This window comes from Rhinoraja longicauda, chromosome 1 (genome assembly GCF_053455715.1).
Source record: "Rhinoraja longicauda isolate Sanriku21f chromosome 1, sRhiLon1.1, whole genome shotgun sequence".
Classification (NCBI taxonomy): Eukaryota; Metazoa; Chordata; class Chondrichthyes; order Rajiformes; family Arhynchobatidae; genus Rhinoraja; species Rhinoraja longicauda.
The window spans coordinates 100,559,966-100,579,516 of record NC_135953.1 but is presented as its reverse complement, the minus strand read 5'-3'; the positions used below and the strand labels follow the sequence as shown (position 1 = coordinate 100,579,516).

The 19,551-nt window shown below is 43.2% G+C and overlaps 1 protein-coding gene across 5 annotated transcripts in view; it reads left to right on the top strand.

Annotated features, from left to right (window-relative positions):
- The window catches only part of ccser1 (coiled-coil serine-rich protein 1), a 993,014-nt gene that overhangs the window by 255,915 nt on the left and 717,548 nt on the right, over positions 1–19,551 (top strand). The window lies entirely within an intron of this gene.

Sequence of the window (19,551 nt, the reverse complement as noted above, 5' to 3'; positions counted from 1 at the left end):
CCCTCGTCCAAATCATTAATATACACTGTAAATAACTGGGGTCCCAGCACTGAGCCTTGCGGTACCCCACTAGTCACTGCCTGCCATTCCTGCTCAATGCACTACTCTCTGCAGGGCCTTCCTGTCCTGGGCAGAGCTGTTCCCAAACTAGACTGTGATGCATCACCATCCCTGGCTGTGCGTTACAGGTACCTATCACTATTTGGACCTGCACGTCTTCTATTGAACTTTAAAGAAGATAGGCACAAAATAGGCTGGAGTAACTCAGTGGGACAGACAATATCCCTGGAGAGAAGGAATAGGTGATGTTTTGGGTCGAGACCCTTCTTCAGATTGAGGTCACCATCCTCTTGGACTCTCCGGGATGGCCCTCTACCCGCTTTTGACCTTTTTATTTCCAACTGCTGGCGTTCAACCGTCTCAACTTTTCCACTTCCCTTACTTCTTCTATCCTCTTTAAAATTTTGTCTACTCCTATAGAACTTTGTTCCTCTCACCTTAAAGATATTCTTTGACTTTTCCACCCTGGGGGGAAAAGGTTCTAACCTCTCATGACTGTGTATATTTTTGTCAGATCCTCCGTTGGCCTCCAATATTTCAGAGAAACAATCCACATTTGTCCAAACTCTCCTCATAGCTGATACTCTAATCCTGATAGCTTTCTGCTAAATCTCTTCTGCACCGTCTCCAAAGCCTCCATATCCTTTCTATAATTGTGTGAATAGTTGCTTGATAACTGCAGTTTCAGGGAAGAAACTGTCCCTCAATCTGGAGGTGTATGTTTTCACACTTCTGTAACTCTTACCTGTTACCTGATGGGAGAAGAGGAAGTGACTGGGTTAAAAAGTCATCTTTGATTATGCTCAGGCCTTGCTGAGGCAGCATGAGGTGTAGACAGAGTCAATGCAAGTGAGGTTGGTTTGCGTGATAGTCTGGGCTGTGTGCACAATTCTCTGCAATTTCTTGCAGTGTTGGATGGAGCTGTTCCCAAACCATGCTGTGATGCATCCCGAGAAAATGCTGTTTCCAGGCTGTATCTCTAAACAAAACTAAAAGGTGTTGGAAGTGAGCGTGCAGACCATACCTGCCTACAAAGGTTAGAAGGATGTGTGCCAAACGAGACTAGTTTGGGTGGGGTATCTGGTCCGCATGGGGGAGTTGGGCCGAAGACTCCTTTTCCATGCTGTATGAATCTATGAACAGGACAAGAACAATGATGTCGGAGAATGCTGTAAGAAAGGGTTGTGTGAATTACAAGAGAGTCCAGATCTCCAATTTTTCAAGGTGTAAGCTCAGTGCTATCATAAGGAGGAATTGAACTGGGAAACATGTTTTTTTGTTTTACTTTTAGAGATATAACATTGAAACAGGCCACTGTGGAATCTTCTCAAGGTTTGCCTCCTTTGAAGTCCTGTTCTCTCTGACAGGGGTTCTGCAACACCCAATATTTCCCCCCACCCCTACTTTCAGTCTGAAGGGTTCCGACCCAAAACAACACCTGGTCTGCCTGACCCGCAGAGCTACTCCAGCATTTTGTGTCTATCTTCAGTGGAAAGAGGCCCACTGTGGATCAGACATCAGTGGATCAAACAACAGTGTTGACGATAATTACCTTCGTGCTTGAACACAACTTGGTGCTGCTTGTGCAAAGTTTGCATGTTCTCCTTGTCACCAAGTGGGTTTCCTCTACTTTCCTCCCACATCCCAAAGACTTCGTTTTTTTTTTAGCTCAATTGGCCTCTGTAAGACTGCCTGCAGTGTGCAGGGAGTGGATGAGAAAGAAAGATAACGTAGAACTGGTGTGAACGGGTGATCAATAGACAATCAGTGCAGGAGTAGGCCATTCGGCCCTTCGGGCCATTCACTGTGATCATGGCTAATCATCCCCAATTAGTACCCTGTCCCTCCCTAATGGTCTCTAAAACATGTTTCCCAGTCCAATTCCTCCTTATGATAGCACTGAGCTTACACCTTGAAAGATTGGAGATCTGGACTCTTGTAATTCACACAACCCTTTCTTACAGCATTCTCCGACATCATTGATCTTGTCCTGGTCATAGATTCATACAGCATGGAAAATGAATCTTCGGCCCAACTCCCCCATGCAGACCAAGATACCCCATCTAAACTAGTCTCGTTTGGCACACATCCTTCTAACCTTTGTGTAGGAAAAAACTGCAGATGCTGGTTTACACCGAAAATAGGCACAAAAAGCAGGCGTAATTCAGCGGGTCAGGCAGCATTTCTGAAGAAAAGGGATAGGTGACATTTCAGGTCGAGACTCTTCATCAGACTGAGAGTCAGGAGAGATGGAAACGAGAGATATAGAAGGTACATAGAACATAGCTTTGCGCATATCTTTCATTCATTTGTTCTAACTACCTTCTACAGTGCCCTCCATAATGTTTAGGACAAAGATCAATCATTTATTTATTTGCCTCTGTACTCCACAATTTGATATTTGTAATGGGAAAATATTACGTGGTTAAAATGCACTTTGTCAGATTTTAATAAAGGCCATTTTTACATTTCGGATGTAGAAATTACAGGTGTGTTTATACATAGTCCCCCCCATTTCAGGGTACTATAATGTTTGGGACACAGCAATGTCATGTAAATGAAAGTAGTCATGTTTAGTTTTTTGTTGCATATCCTATGCATGCAATGACTGCTTGAAGTCTGCGATTCATGGACATCACCAGTTGTTGGGTGTATTCTCTGGTGATGCTCTGCCAGGCCAGTATTGCAGCCATCTTTAGCTTATGCTTGTTTTTGGGGGTAGTCCCCTTCAGTTTTCTCTTCGGCATATAAAAGGCATGCTCAATTGGGTTCAGACCTTTTTCCAGAACTGTGGTTGCTCTTTTAAGTACTTCTTGGCAAACAGTAACCTGGCCATCCTATTTTTGTGGCTAACCAGTGGTTTGCATCTTGCGGTGAAGCCTCTGTATTTCTGTTCATGAAGTCTTCTGTGGACAGTGGTCATTGACAAATCCACACCTGAAGAGTGTTTCTGATCTGTCGGACAGGTGTTTGGGGATTTTTCTTTATTTTTCAGAGAATTCTTCTGTCATCACCTGTGGAGGTCTTCCTTGGCCTGCCAGTCCCTTTGCGATTAATATGCTCACCAGTGCTCTCTTTCTTCTGACTGATGTTCGAAACAATTGATTTTGGTAAGCCTAAGGTTTGGCTGATGTCTCTAATAGTTTTATTCGTGTTTCTCAGTATCATAATGGATTCTTTGACTTTCATTGGCACAACTTTGGTCCTCATGTTGATAAACAGCAATAAAAGTTTCCAAAGATGATGGAAAGATTGGAGGAAAGACAGTGCTGAGAGCTCTCTTATACCTGCATTAAGGAGTCAATTAAACACACCTGAGCAATTACAAACACCTGTAAAGCTATGTGTCCCAAACATTATGGTGGCCTGAAATGGGGGGGGGGGGGCTGTGTATAAACACAGCTGTAATTTCTACATGGCGAAACCGAAATGTATAAAAATGGCCTTTAATAAAATCTGACAATGCACTTTAACCACATGTGATTTTTTTCTGTTACAAATCTCAAATTGTGGAGTACAGAGGCAAATTGTCAGGGGACAATTTTTGTCCCAAACATTATGGAGGGCACTGTATATCTCTCGTTTGCCTCTCCCCTGACTCTCAGTCTGAAGAAGGGTCTCGACCCAAAATGTCCCCTGTTCCTTTTCTTCAGAGATGCCTCCTGACCCGCTAAATTACTTCAGCCTTTTGCGTCCTTCTAACGTTCCTTGTCAAGATGCAGAGAATTTCAGTCCAACAAACATCATAGAGTTGGAATCTCATATTATTTATTTTTTCTCTCCGTTATGTTTGGACGTATCTCACTACCAAGGGGCTAGTTACATAAGAATGACTGGAGTCACGCTTGAGTGAGTCAGTCCCCTTTACTGATTAGTTTAATATAAATATTTCAATTAGCCATAATGCTTTCTCAATTACCTAAAGCTGTTGCTTATTTTACGTGATATAAACATTGAATTATTCATTATTTGCTTGCTTCGTGGGAGGAGGAGAGACAGAGGGTTTGAATACCAGGTGCACTTTGTGAAACGCTATCATTTTGTGGCATATTTTAATCTCAATTTTACAGAATCCAGGCAATCTTGTGTTTTGTACTTTTAATGTGGGGAAATTAGTAGCTGCACAGAAGAGATGAATTTTGTCACAAATCTGGGAGCTTCGTTTCTGGATTCAGGTGCTGTCTGAATTTCCTTGTAACAAAGAAGGAGGTAATCACCAAGTAATCCTAACCCGCCACTAATCTTTCCTGTAATCTATTCACTGCACTTTCTCATTAAATCCCCCTTATAATTGGCTGCTCACCAACACACTCGGGGCAATTTACAGCTTCAATTAAACACCCAACATGTAAATCTTCTCTGCACATCCCAAAACAAGGAGATAGTTGAGGCATGTGTAAGAAAGACCTGCAGATGCTGGTTTAAATTGAAGATTGACACAAAATGCTGGAGTAACTCAGCGGGACAGGCAGCATCTCTAGAGAGAAGGAATGGGTGATGTTTTGGGTCGAGACTCTTCTTGATAGTTGAGGCAGGTACTATGACAACATTCAAAAGACACTTGGACAGGCACATGGATAGGACATGAACAACTGTCGTAAGTGCATCTTACCCAACCAAATATGGGCCATTGGTTTCCTCCCGTACCCGGTTTCCTTCCATACGCCAAAGACGTGCCGGTTTGTAGGTTGTGTAGGATGGAACTGCAGATGCTGGCCAACACCAAAGTTGGACACAAAAAGGTTGGAGTAACTCAGTAGATCAGGCAGCAACTTGTAGGTTATTTGGCTTTGGTAAAAATTGTCAATTGTACCTCGTGCGTAGGAAAGTACTAATGTACGGGGCGATTGCTGGTTGGCATGGACTCTGTTGGCTGAAGTGCCTCTTTCCGTGCTGTAAAGTCTAAAGAGAGGCTTTAAAACCTGGATTGTTTTCTCTGAAGGCTGAGGGGAGAGCTGAGAGAAGTGTTTAAAATTATGAGGCTTGGATAGGGTAGATAGTTAGAACCTTTATCCTCGGTTAGAAATGTCAAAGTCTAGAGGGTGTAGCTTTAAGGCGAGAAGGGCAAAGCTTATAGGGGATATGCGGGGTGAGTTTTTCATGCAGAGAGAAGTGGCTATCTAGTATAGACTGCCGGGGGTGGTGGCAGAGGGAGATATGATAGTGACATATGATCAGTGATCATGGCAGAGGGAGATATGATAGTTTAAGAGGATTTTAGATAGGCACATGGAGATATGCAGAGAATGGAGGGATATGGATTAGGTGCAGGCAGAGATTTAAGGTGGCACCATGCTTGGCAAGGACATTGTGAGGCAAAGGACCTGTTCCTGTGCTGCACTGTTCTGTGTTCTTTGTGGGGAACTCTGACATCCCCTCCCTGAGGTGAATAGACAGCGCTTGAACTATGTGCTAAACACTGACAGATCACTGCACATAGTGGTACAGGTACACTGAGGGATTGGGAAATACAGAGATTATGGAGGTTCTTCATTAACACGCCTGCCTTTGTTGGGCCAAAACTGTCTCCAGCTGAACTCTCAAAATAGCCAATAAATGTTGTAAAACACATTCTAAAAGCTGAGGAAGCAGTCCGTAAATCAAAGGTACATTATTCAAGTAATATTCAGTTAGCTCCACACGAGGCACCCCAAAGGTCACCTGGGCAAGTAGCATTATTGATAGGGCTATTTTGAATAGATTTGCTTGTTCAGATCTTGGTTTTTTTTTCCCCTCTGGCATTTGGTTCTGCCCATTGATTGCTTTTGTGGAATGAAACGTCTGAGGCTAATCAACGGCACAGACCTGATTGTCGGCTTTTTTAAATTCAGTGCGCTCAAACAGTTCCACAAGAATAGAGAAGAATTTCACAGTATGTAGTGCCTGTTTCAGATTCAAGGCTGATACCTTAAACAATGTGACGTCTGTACTGGACTTTAGACTTTGGAGATACAGCGCGGAAACAGGCCCTTCAGCTCACTGAGCCCACTCCGACCATACGCTAACACTATCCTACACTCGTGACAATTTACAATTTTTACTCAAGGCAAAAACCTGTACGTCTTTGGGATGTGAGAGGAAACCGGAGCACCTGGGGAAAGCCCACATGGTAACAGGGAGAATGTACACACTCCGGACAAACAGCACCCGTAGTCGGGATCGAACCCGGGTCTCAGGCACTGCGCCACTGTGTCTCCCACCTTTCAGCAAAGAGACTCATTTTGTTCTCTCTGTACAAGTGAAGGATTGTACAAGTACAATCAATGACTTTTTATTGTCGGGCTTGTCAGAGATCAGTTGTTGCTGCTTAAATTCTGCCCAGACTTTATTGCCTTTACCTTGAGCGAACCAAAACTGTTAGCAATCTTGTCCAGGAGGGTGCATAAAACATGGAATAACACAACTCAGTTACAGTGTCAGAGATCTGGGTTTGATCCTACTATGTGTGCTGTCTGTACGGAGTTTGTACATGGCATGGCATGGGCAAGTTGCTGCTGTATGATTCTATGACTCCAAAGCTACATTTTTCGATCAAGCCTCTACCATACGATTTTTATCTTCCTCCTATATAAGTGTATAATAATTTGCCTGCTCGAACAATGGAGATGAGGAAGCAGTGAAGATGGTTCACTGGAATATTGCTTTTCGTTCAGTAACCATTACATTCTTGTTGATTCATTTAACCTGCACTCTGAACAATTCGAGGTCAGTGAGAATGAAGAGTTGCAAAGATGCAAATAAGTAATTTCGCAACTTGGTAGTCTAGTGTTTGTTTTTAGTTTAAGAGATACAGCGTGGAAACAGGCCTTTTGGCCCACCGAGTTTACACTGACGATCGATCACCCATGTACTAGTTCCACGTTGTACCAGATTCTTATCCAACACACTGGGGCCAGTTAACCTACAAACTTGCACGTCATTGGATTGTGGGAGGAAACATGAGAACCCAGAGAAAACCCATGCGGTCATTGGGAGAACGTGCAAACTCCCTGCAGACAGCACCCGCAATCAGAATCGAACCTGGGTCTCCTTTTGCTGTAAGGCTGAAACTCTACCACAGCACCACTGTGCCACCCTTAAAGTCTAAGTCAAGACCATCATTTGCTATTCTTTGTCTTCAATTGTTGCTTGTTAAATATCCTGCCTATTTGTATACAGTTTTTTTGACATTTCTTTGTAATTAGTTACAGTTCAGGCAGAGCTCAAATGAGTTGCTCAGTATGTGCTAAACAATTAAAGTGATTGCCCTATGTATACTGTGATATATTTCCCCCCAATTATGAAAGTTTGTCAGTTGGGAGACGGCTTCATTAAGTTGTTATGGCACCTCTTTAATAAGCTTCTATGTAACATAAACTGTGAAAACCATTTTACAAATCATTTCTTCTTTCAAGACTGAAATATATTTCTGAGCTCTGAAACACAGTTAAGAAAAATTAGATTTGACAACTGTTGTAAATTTGGTCTCATTGTTTGGCATTGCCAGCCTATTCTTGCTCCTTGCAGTGAAATGCAAAACTTGTCAGGACCTGGGAAATCATCCTTGTACATTATACATGTAAGCTTCTAATTATTAGAGAATACTGGAGATTTCTCAATGTGGATTTGTTTTAATTTAGACCAGTTTAAAAAAAACGCAACAGACTCTAGATGCCACTATCTTGAGCAAAGTAAAAATGCTGGAGGAACTCGACGAGTCAGGCTGCATCTGTGGAAGGAAATGGGCATACAATATTTCAGCTTGGGACCCTTATTTAGACCAGTTAGGATCCGTTGTTGGAGGCACAAAGATGACAAAACTAATTTAAACCAGAATAGTAGGTGACCCAAAATGTTGCCTATGTATGTTCTCCAGAGATGCTGCCTGACTCGCTGAATTTATGTAGCACTTTGAGATCTGCAGAGGATTCCAGTATCTGCCGTTCCTTGTGTTTCCACCAGGAAAGCAGGTTTAAATGATTGACTTTAGAAATACAGCATGGAAACAGGCTCCGAGACCATGCCGACCAGCGATCACCCCGTACAGTTGCACCATGCTACACAGTCAGGACAATGTACAATTTTACTGAAGCCAATTAACCTGCAAACCTGTACGTTTTGGGAACGTGGGAGGAAACTGAAGCACCCGGAGAAAACCCACACTGTTACAGGGAGAACGTAGTCAGAATCGAACCCGGGTCTGGCACTATAAGGCAGCAACTCTACCGCTGTATCACTATGCTGCCCCAATTGATGACAGTTTTAGTCATTGGACCAGTGCAGTGTTCAGTAATCGCAGGGCTCAATGCATTGGGCACAGTTGCATGACTTCTGCACATGTTCTTCTGTGCACTGAGCCGGTGCAGATTGTGGGAAGTCTTGGGTTAGACCGAGAGCAGGGTTGGTATTAAAGGGAGTGGGGGACGCCAACTGGCATTTGAGAATTGATTTGCAGCTAATTTGTTCCAAGCTACATTATTTGTAACACACCTGGAGCTGATATCTGAATGCCCCTTTTTAGAAGAGACTGATCATATTTTAGGTTAGAACTGTTGATGCTGGTTTACCAAAAAAAGACACAAAGTGCCAGAGTAACTCAGCAGGTCAGGCAGCATCTCTGAACATGGATAAGTGTTGTTCTGGGGTGGGACCCTTCTTCAGGCTCAAAACATCACCTATCTATGTTCTCCAGAGATGCAGCCTGACCCAGTGAGTTATTCCAGAACTTTTTCTCATATCTGCACCCATCTTGAAACTGATTCAGATGTTGTAGGTTTTAATTCAAAGGGAAATATCTGTTTTTAGAACATCCAGCTCGGAGGTGGTGTACAGCATTGAATAAAATGTCGACTTTTAATTGCATTCAATGCATCAACATGCTGTATTCCACTTCTGAGGTGAATGAATTAAATACAGATGTTTAATTTCCAATTAAATCCTGAAAGTGTAAATCAGCTTTGCGGGTGGAGATATGTTTGGAAACAACTTGGTTTGGGAGCAGCTCCACCGAAGACTGCAAAAAATTGCAGAGTTGCCTCGGCCTTCACACTAAACAAACCCTTCCATTGATTCCATCCACACTTCATGCTGCCTTCGCAAGGCCAATCAAGGACCAGTGTGACCCCAGTCACTCCCTTTTCTCCCCTCTTCCATCAGGCAAAAGGTACAGAAGTTTGAAAACTCTTACGTCCAGATATAGGAACAGTTTCTTCCCAGCTGTTATCAGGCTACTGAACTGTCCTCACCAACTAGAGAGCGGTCCCGACCATCCATTTACCTCATTGGAGACCTTCAAACTATCTTTAATTGGACTTTATTGGACTTCATCTTGCACTAAACTTTGTTTCCTTTGTCCTGTATCTTTACACTGTGGGCGCCTTGATTGGAGATGTATATTCTCTTCTCTGACTGGATAGCACGCATCAAAAAAAGCTTGTCACTGACTGTGCCTCGGCACGCATGACATTAATAAACAAAGTCTTTATTGACCACCTATCTCTTGCCAGGCTTTGTCCTGGTCTCACTTCTTTCCCAGATTTTTCCCCCAACCGACTACATTCAGACTGAACAAGTCCCAGCCCAAAACGCTGCCTATTCTTTCCCTCCACAGGTGTGCTCTGAGTTACTCCAACACTGTGCTTTAAATTGAACCCATATAGTAAGGAGAGTACAATGCAAATCTGCAAAAGGTAAATGTCTAACCTATTGAGTCTGGGCAGATTGTCCCATCTTCCATTTCATTAATGGTCGGTTTCATGTCTTTGGAGGAAGCTTGCTCCGTGAAGCAATCTGCTGACAGGACTGGGTGCGTGATGCACCGGCTCTTAATCCTGTGCGACTGCCAGCAAACATCCAATTACATTGGCAGCTCACGTCTAAACTGAAACCTCCAGGAAGAGCAAAAATTTCAACATAAACTACTGATGAAACCAAGGCATCAATCTTACCGTGCAGTATTTATAGACAGTGCCTTTTGATAGCACAAGCAATTTCAAGTCTCTGATTTAATTTTTCAGTTGAAATAATTGTTACATAATGCCAAAGCCTTATGCTTATAATTTGATGGTGTTACTTGTGCCACCTTCTTTCGTAAAGTGTAACAAAGCAATTATCATTCATTACCTTACCTCTGTAATTCTTAGCTCAGTAAAACCAAGCCTTGTCATTTTCTAGCATATATTTAACAGTACAGTTTTTGACAACTTAATTGCTGGTAGAGCTATTGCCTCAAGATGCCTGAGACCCAGGTTCGATCCTGGCCTTTGGTTCTGTCTGTGTTAAGTTTGCACATTTTCCCTGTGACCAGGTGGATTTCCTCCAGGTGCTCCAATTTCCTTCCACATCCCAAAGACGTGCGGGTTTGTAGGATATTTGGTGTCTATCCCTTGCCCCTAGTGCGTAGGGAGTGGATGATAAAGTGGGATAACGTAGAACCAGTGTGAACGGTCAATGGTCGGCATGGATCTGGTGGGCCTAAGAGCTTTGTTCCATGCTGTCTTTTTCAATTCAATCAATCATTAAAATAATTAGTGTTTTATTGTTGATATGTTCAGCAACTTTTGTATTTGTTTGTGGAAGGTGGCCAAATTTGTGAAGTGCACTTCAAGGTCATAAAGTATGGCACAGAAAAGCCCCACCACATTTATGCCAACCTTTTATGCCCATCTTCAGTTGTCCCATTTACCCTGGTATTATGTCCATATCCTTCTATATCTTACATCAATATCCCTTCCTTGGTATTAGTCAGTACTTTTCCTGACCTCCAACACACCTTTCATTTGTGGAATTAGTAATGAAATTTCAATGCTTTTATCCAAGGTTTCTCCTCTTCCCTGATTTTGGCCTCTTGTCCATCACTGAATTGTTCCACTATTAGCATTTGCCCCAACATCACCAGGGGTTAATCCCTGGAATTCCTGAAGTTTGTACGTTCTCCTTGCGTGGGTTTCCCCGGGTGCTCCGGTTTCCTTCCCTATTCCAAAGACAGAGGTTTGTAGGTTCATTTGCTTCGGTAGAAATTGTAACTTGTCCCTAGTGTGTAGGATAGTGCTTGTGTATGAGATGATCACTGATCGGCACGGACTTGCGCCAAAGGGCCTGTTTCCGCACCGTATCTCTAAAGTCTAAACGTGGAATCGTACAGCACAGGAACAAGCCGTTCGTTCCACAATGTCTGTACCGAGCATGATGCCACGTTAAACTTCTCGGCCTGCATGTGGTCTATATCCCTCCATTCCCTGCACATCCTTGGGCCTCTCTAAAAGCCTTTTGAACATTGCCATCCTCCCTGCTTCCACCATCACTCTAAGCAGCACCTTCTTGGTACCTGCTGCACATTACACATTCCTTTCCTGCATATCTCCTTTAAAATACACCCCCTCGACCTTAACTTTTTGTCCTCAACTCTTAATGAAAAAAACCCTTTATCTCATCCTTTGTTACTGCTACGCAACTACCTGTTTGAACAAAGTTTTGATTAACTGTCCAATGCCTCCTTAAATAGACCAATGTCATATTCATATTGAGTAACACCACTGTGAAGCAACCTGTGATATTATCTTAAATGTGCCTTGTGAATTGTTTAGTTTATTCGTCGAGAGATACAACGCGGAAACATGCCCTTCAGCCCATTGAGTCCACGCCAACCAATGATCACCTGCACATTAGTTATATTCTACACTCTCGGGACAATTTACAGAAACCGATTAACCTACAAACCTTTGTCTTTGTAATGTGGGAGGAAACTGGAGCATCCGGAAAAAACCCCGCAAGGTCACAGGGAGACCGTACAGACAGCACTCAAAGTCAGGATCCACAGGGTGGTGTTGGATGTAGATATGATAGTGACATTTGGGGTGCTTTTGGATAGGCACATGGATATGCAGGGAATGAAGGAATATTGATCACATGAAGGCAGAGGAGATTAGTTTAGTTTGGCATCATGTTTGGCAGAGACGTGATGGGCTGAAGGGCCTGTTTCCTGTGCTGTACTGTTCTATGTTCTATATTCAATGTTCCTGGGTTAATGAAGGAAGGCAGCAGAGTAAAATAGAAGCCAGCAAGCATCAGAGTTGAGGTGGCAAGTGACAGAGAAAAGGACGGAAATGTTAATGGAATGGAAAATATATAATTGAGCGACATTAAATATTCCTGTTCGTCCATGTTTATTATAGGTTGGGCAACAGAGTAAAACTGAAACTTCCAGATATTGCAGAAGACGGCCAAGGAAGTACCGTTCATTGTTGAAGAAGTTGTGTATTTATTCATGAGAATTGCTAACAAGGTCATCGTTCATAGCTCATCCTTATTTTTCTTGATCTGGGAGGCTTGCTGAGCAGTTTCAGAAAAACGTTACGAGTTAATCACATTGGTGTGGGTTTGGAGTGACATTTGCACCAGACATGAGGTTCCCATCCCCAACAAATGTTTATGAACCAAACAGGCCGTGCAACAAACTGGTATGATCACCATTACCAATACAAACATTTTAAATCCAGAAAGAATTAAATGCATGTTTAATTTCCCAAAGGCAATGGTAGGATTTGAACCTGTGTCCCTGGATCATTAATTCAGGTCTCTGGATATTTATGCTGTGACTTAATCAAAGCACCTTCAAGAAGCTGAACCTAACAAGTTAATATGGCAGTGATCAGAGGAAGGGAGCATTGACCTGTGAAATGGTTCTGCCATTATTGAGTGCAAAGGATTGTCATAATTGGGCCTTCAAAGATCAAGGAACCACATTCAACGTAGATGTCAGAATGATATTAGAATGAGCCCCACGTAGCAGTGTAGTCATCCATTTCAAAGTCGTCGTACCTTGGTATCTTTCTCCCAGTTACATTTTTAGTTCTGAGCTAGAAATTGTGGACAGATCTTAGCTTTGGAACCTGACTTTCAACCCTGAACAAGCAATTCATGCCGATACTAATAGTCTACTGCATTGCCAGCAGTGCAGCTACTTGGATGAGATGAGGGCTTGGGTGAACGGAAGACCTGGCGGATTGTGGCCTGCAGGAGGAAGCAGCTGAATCTGTTCCCTGCTCGTTGGACCTGGCGGACCGCTGGGCTGGCGGGGGGAGGCCTCCGTGCCGGCCCCTGCTCGGCTCTGGAAGATCAGGAGGATGGAGTGAGCGACGATGTGCAAGGAGCAAGGCCGGCCGGGAGGAAAGAGATTAGTCGGCTGTGGGAGGCGCTCCTGGTGAACAAAGGTGGATGGATGTGGCGTCCAAAAGCGGAGATGGCAGTAGGCCTGCAACAGGCTGGGACATGCTCATAACAACTAGAGCGAGGACTTTGAAAATCACTCCAAAACATGGTGCGTGTTGCACGCAGGCTCAGAGGACTATTGCTGCACAGTTGCTAATCTGGGATCGGGAGGATGACAATACACTACTGGACTATTTGTAAGATATGGGTGGCACAGTGGTATAGTTGCTGCCTTACAGTGCCAAAGACCCAGGTTCGATCCTGACTAAGAGGACCTGAGGGGTAACGTTTTTTTACACAAAGGTTGGTGGGTGTATGGAACAAGCTGCTGGAGGAGGTAGTTGAGGCAGGTACTTTCACGTTTAAAAAACATTTAGAAAGAGCTAGATAGAGCTTTTAAGGATAGCGGAGTCAGGGGGTATGGGGAGAAGGCAGGAACGGGGTACTGATTGAGAATGATCAGCCATGATCACATTGAATGGCGGTGCTGGCTCGAAGGGCTGAATGGCCTACTCCTGCACCTATTGTCTATCGTCTATCTATCGTCTAAATGGATAGGGCAGGTTTAGAGGGATATGGGCCAAACGCAGGCAGGTAAGACTGGTGTAGAGGGGACATGTTGGTCGACATGGGCAAGTTGGGCTGAAGAGCCTGTTTCAATGGTCTTTGACTTGGTCTTCTGTTGAATCAATCAACATTGGCCATCTGTAAATCTTGAGTCCAATTCTTTCCAATGATGCACCATTTATGTCATTAATTTTCTTAACAGACTGAGAATTTGCTCATTGTCATGCTGAATGTTCAACACTCATAACTAAGATATCACGGAGAGGACGATAAGAGTGGCAATGTTCTAGAACTGTTTCTTCCCTGATGAATGTTATGTCTTTGAACAGCAAGCTTTGCTGTATCCCATGTCTTGCTTTTTGTCTCCGCGTAAGTTTTTTCTTGTTCAATCTTTTTTTATTGATCTTCATGAATTAAGCGCAGTGTGGTCACCACTTGAATGACACTGTCAGCCGATTGCGAATGGCAATCAGTTTCCCCATTGATCTTGTGTCTTTGAAGGAACTGCTTGAAATTATTTAGTTATTACATTTATAGCCTCTTAAAGTTCTGAGAGAAAAGGCTTTTCATTAAAACGAAAACTAAATGGTTACACTTTTTTACTGCTTGCATCAGCTATGAATTCTGCAGCAGAGAACTGAATATAAATAGACCGCATGGAGATGTTACTGGATCAGGATGACTGTTCACTTCTTGTTGTTGATGTATCTGAACTCCATTTTCAGATCATTAAATAAATCTGAATTGGGAAACTTTTATTCGTCATGGTTTTGATGAAACTCCAGGATTGTTGTTGGATAAACTAACCTGCTTCACCAATGTCCTTTAGGGAAGGAAGTCCCCTTTCCTTCCCTGATCTCGGCTGAATATTACTTCTTGCCATTGCATTGGCATTGCTCTCTGAAATGATAGTCAATCCATTCAGTTCACTTTAGAGTTTGGACATGCAGCGCTGAAACCGGCCCTTCGGCCCACCATGTCCGCACCGACCAGCGATCACCCCGTACACTAACACAATCCTACACACTAGGGATGTACCAAAGCCAAATTCCACTACCGAAGCCAATTAACCAACAAACCTGTGTATGAAGGAACTGCAGATGCTGGTTTACACCAAATATAAACACAAAATGCTGCAGTAACTCAGTGGGTCAGACAGCATCTCTTGAGAAAACAAATAGGTGACCTGAAAAAGTGGCTTGAACCAAAACATTACGTATTCCATCTCTCCAGAGATTCTGCCTGACCCACTGAGTTACTCCAGCATTTTGAGCCCATGTTCTTAAACTAAACTAATGTTTGGCACAGGGATTGTGGGTGAAGAGCTTGATTCTTGCTGTACAGTGAAGTGCAGTGAAGGAACAGCAGTGCAGTGCGGACTAGCAATGTCTGCGTCTAACTTAACATGGTGTGTGACTTGAAGGGGTCCCTGCATGCTCTTGTGCTCCCTTGTGCTTGCTGGTCTTGTCTATCTTGGTGTGCAGGGGCTGTAACAGGAGTCAGAGTAGTCTAGGTGAGGAGCTACAGAATATTTAATGCACTGCCAGAGTGATGTTTCCATGGCAGCATGAGGAAAAGGAATAAAGTTGTGTGCAGCACACTTAATTTTTACCAAACAAAGCTGCAATTTTTTTTTTGCAATGAAGAGCAAATAGTCTCTCAACGTTGCACGGAGGACAGATCAAAAAGCCTTGCAGCGATTTGTAATTGAATCTGGGACTTCTGGTGCCAAACATGATTGCTTAAAAGCAACACTCATTCAATTTGCTTGTTCAACCCGGGAGTGACCAGACTGGAGCATTAACTCTTCAGATAGTGGCGGTGGTTTAGCGGATGCTGTGATGTGCTGTCATCTCTCCTTTCTGATCCTGCCAGACACTTTCATTAATTATTCAAGTGCCACACTGAACTGCACAGATTTAATACCATAAATGTTGCACGGCTTTGAGAGGGGATGGAACAAGGTTGCCCCTGGTCACATTGGAAATTGCACACTTTGTTTTTCAGTGCTTGTACAATATAACCACACAGTCAGGCAAAGTCAGGATTTTCCCACTGTATTATGATTGAAACTGAACTAAATTGGGTGCATATAAATAACGATATTAAGGTGCATCTATTTCATTTTAGGTTCAATCAAATAAAAATCCCACACTGCAGAGATTGATTACAAAATATGTTCTCTGTTTTTGCAGAAAACAAGCATAACAGTAGACTTTACTTTAGACTTTAGAGACATAACGCAGAAACAGACCCTTCGGCTCACTGAATCCGTACCAACCAACGATCGCCCTGCACACCAATACCATCCTACACACGAGGGACAATTTTACCAAAGCCAATTAACCTGCAAATCTCTAGATCTTTGGAGTGTGGGAGAAAACTAGTGCACCCGGGGAAAACCCACACGGTCACAGGGAGAACATACAAATTCTGTACAGACAGGCACTGTAAGGCAGCAACTCTACCGCTGTACCACCCAGTAGTAGTAGTTTTTGCTAGATTGGCAAATCTGTCAAATCCCACTCTCTGTGAAAGTTAAATATGGGTAAATACATTAATCTGGAACAAATAAATCTTGTTTCAGACGTATTTGTCGATGGAAATTAACAGAAATGGCATAAAAACTTGTACAGAGGGATCTTGGAAACCAAGCCAACAGTTCCCTGAAAGTAGGAACATAAGTAGAGAGAGGTAAAGAAGGTATATTGAATGCTTGCCTTCATCAGACGGGACATTGAGTAGAATGGTCAGGAAGTCATGTCGCAGCTTATCAGGTTGGTCAGGCTGCATTTGATTTGGAGTATTGCGTGCAGTTCTGGTCATTTTATTGCAGGAAGGCGGGGAGTCTTTGGAGAGAGTGCAGAAGAGGTTCACACAGGCAAGAGGGTTGCCAAATGTGGGCAGGTGGGACTAGTGTAGATGGGGCATCTTGATCGGCATGGGTAAGTTAGGCTGAAGGTTCTGTTTCCACGCTGTATGCCTCTGTGACTCAATGCATTCAAAGTCAAGAGCCAGAACTATTTAAGCCATGAGTGAGAGTGTGTGTGTGTGTGTATATAGAATAAAGAACTCAATAATTCAATAAATTAATAATAGGTAGCACTAGGTAAGCAGATCACAATTGAGGAAAGCATAAATATATTGCCTGCAAATGCTTTTGAGATTAATATTTTGATAGGCTAAAGGTAGTGTGTAAAAGATGTTCTCGTAGGCTCGGGGCCAATGTACGTTCTTTAATTACCAAACAAGGCATCAATTTGCATCAGTCTAACGTCATTGCATTTTGCTGAGATAGTGAATTCTGCCAGCACTATTTGAAGAGCTGGCGTGCAAAAAAATGACTAAGTCTGTTGATGTGAGGAAAATGAATGAGAGCCATTTACCATGGGAGTGACAAATGCATCGCAGTGCCTCCACACCAACAACTGTGTCTGGGGCTTTGCTGTGTTGGCCTGGGCAATTATGATTTTCAAAAGGCATTTGGATAGATAAATGGACAGGAAAGGTTAAGAGGGATATTGCAGGCAAATATAGGGTGGCACAGTGACGCAGCGGTTAAGTTGCTGCCTTACAGCGCTTGCAGAGCATGAGACCAGGATTCGATCCTGACTACGGTTGCTGTCTGTATGGAGTTTGTACGTTCTCCCCGAGACCACGTGGTTTTCTCTGAAGACACACAGGTTTGTAGGTTAATCAACTCGGTGTATGTGTAAATTGTCCCTAGTGTGTGTAGGATAGTGTTAATGTGCGAGAATCGCTGGTCAGCGCGGACTCGGTCGGCCGAAGGGCCTGTTTCCACACTGTATCTCTAAACTAAACTAAACAACTTGATTGCCATGGCCAAGTTGGGCTGATGGCATGTTATCGTATTGTAATGTACTATGTCTCTATGTTCCCAAGTTGTTGTTCACAACCTCATTCGTCAGTGCTTTCTGAATTTGCTATTTGACCCTTGATGGTGCACCATACCTTGGAAGTCAAAAGTCTCCTCTTTCTTTCCTAAATTATCAAAATAAAACTAATGATATAATCTGAATCCTGTGAGCAAAACATTGCCACCTTATCAATTGAAGACTTTAAAATGAAAGACACTGACCTCTGGTGCTGTCTGTGTGGCATTTGCATGTTCTTCTGTGACCAATTGCTTCCCTTCAGGTGCTCTGGTTTCCTCCCACATCCCAAAGGTATGCAGGTTGGTCGGTTAATTGGCCGTTGTAAATTGCTCCTCGTGTGGGAGACTTGAAGGGTATGTGATGAGAATAAAAAATGGGAATAGTACAGATGAAAGATTGATTGTCAGCCCGGACTCAAGGACCCAAAGGACCTGTTTCCATGCTGTATTGTTCTACGACTCTAAAAATCAATGACATTCTGTTATCAGACTTCCAAACGGTCCTTCCATAAACTAGAATACAGTCTGCTTTTTCTTCCTTTTCTTCCCAACCTACCGCATTATGGGCATGGGAATATGTTTCTGGAACTGTTACACGACAATACTGCAAAAATATATAAACACAAGGGACTGCTCATGCTGGATTATAAAATTAAATCCCCACACAAAGTGTTGGAGTAACTCAGCAGATAAGGCAACATCCCTGGAGAACATGGGTGGCGTTTCAGGTCAGGACTCTTCTTCAGTCTGAAGAAGAGGAGTCAGGCAGCATCTGTGGGGGGGAAAGGGCCAGATGGCCTTTTAGGTTGAGACACTTCCCAAGGTAGAGATTTTCAACAGTAAAAGGGCAGAGGTATAAGGTGAGGGGGGGAAAGTTTAATGGAGATGTGTGGCTCAGGTTATTTTTACACAGAGAAGTGGGGGCCGGGAATGCCCTGCCAGGGTGGGGTGGAGGCAGATACAATATTAAGTACAGTCACCATTGCCAGCTTCAGATCCATCTCGCCAATGGGGCATTTTCTGCGGTGCACGGCCTTCTGGGTAAATACCATCACCATTGCTAGCTTGTTCACGATGCAAACTTGACTGATCAGAGAGTGTTGTGGAAATTACAAACTGCGTTGAATGCACAAGGAACTTAGTACAGAATCATTTATGTAAGTGCGAGTTTTTGTAAGTCGAATATTGTGTAAATCAGGGAATGTCTGTATAAACAACCTAGAACAGGTAGGTTTTTTCCTCTTGGAGTCAAAGAGTCATGTAGTCATGACTACCTTTGGCCAGAGAGTCCATGTCAACCATAAAGTGCCAATTTACACTAATTTCATTTTATTCTCTCTAAATTTCTATTAAATTCCCCCAACTCAGATTCTGTTATCTAACTACACAAGGGGCAAGTTGCAGGGGCTAATTAAATCACCAACCAGCACATCGGAAACAAGCCAGCAATGGCGGTGGTGCTTACAGCACATCTTTGGGATGTGGCAGCAAACCAGAACACCTGGAGAAAACCCACTTGATCTTGGGGAGAACGTGAAAACTCCAAACAGAGAGCACTGGGTGTCAGGGTTAAACCCACGTTACTGGAGCTGTATGATATTGGTTTGTCAGGTCATGATAGAATTAAAAGCTTTTTTTGTGTGCTATCCAGTCAAATCATAGCAGACATGAGTACAATCGAGTCATGCACAAGTACAACAGGTAGTGCAAAGTAAAATATAGCCATTGCAGAATGTAGTGTTACAACCTTACAGCATTGCAGTTACAGCGAGTGCAGATTTTTTTAAAAGGTGAAAGGCCCGCAATGAGGTAGGTTGGAAGATTGGGACTACATCACAGTT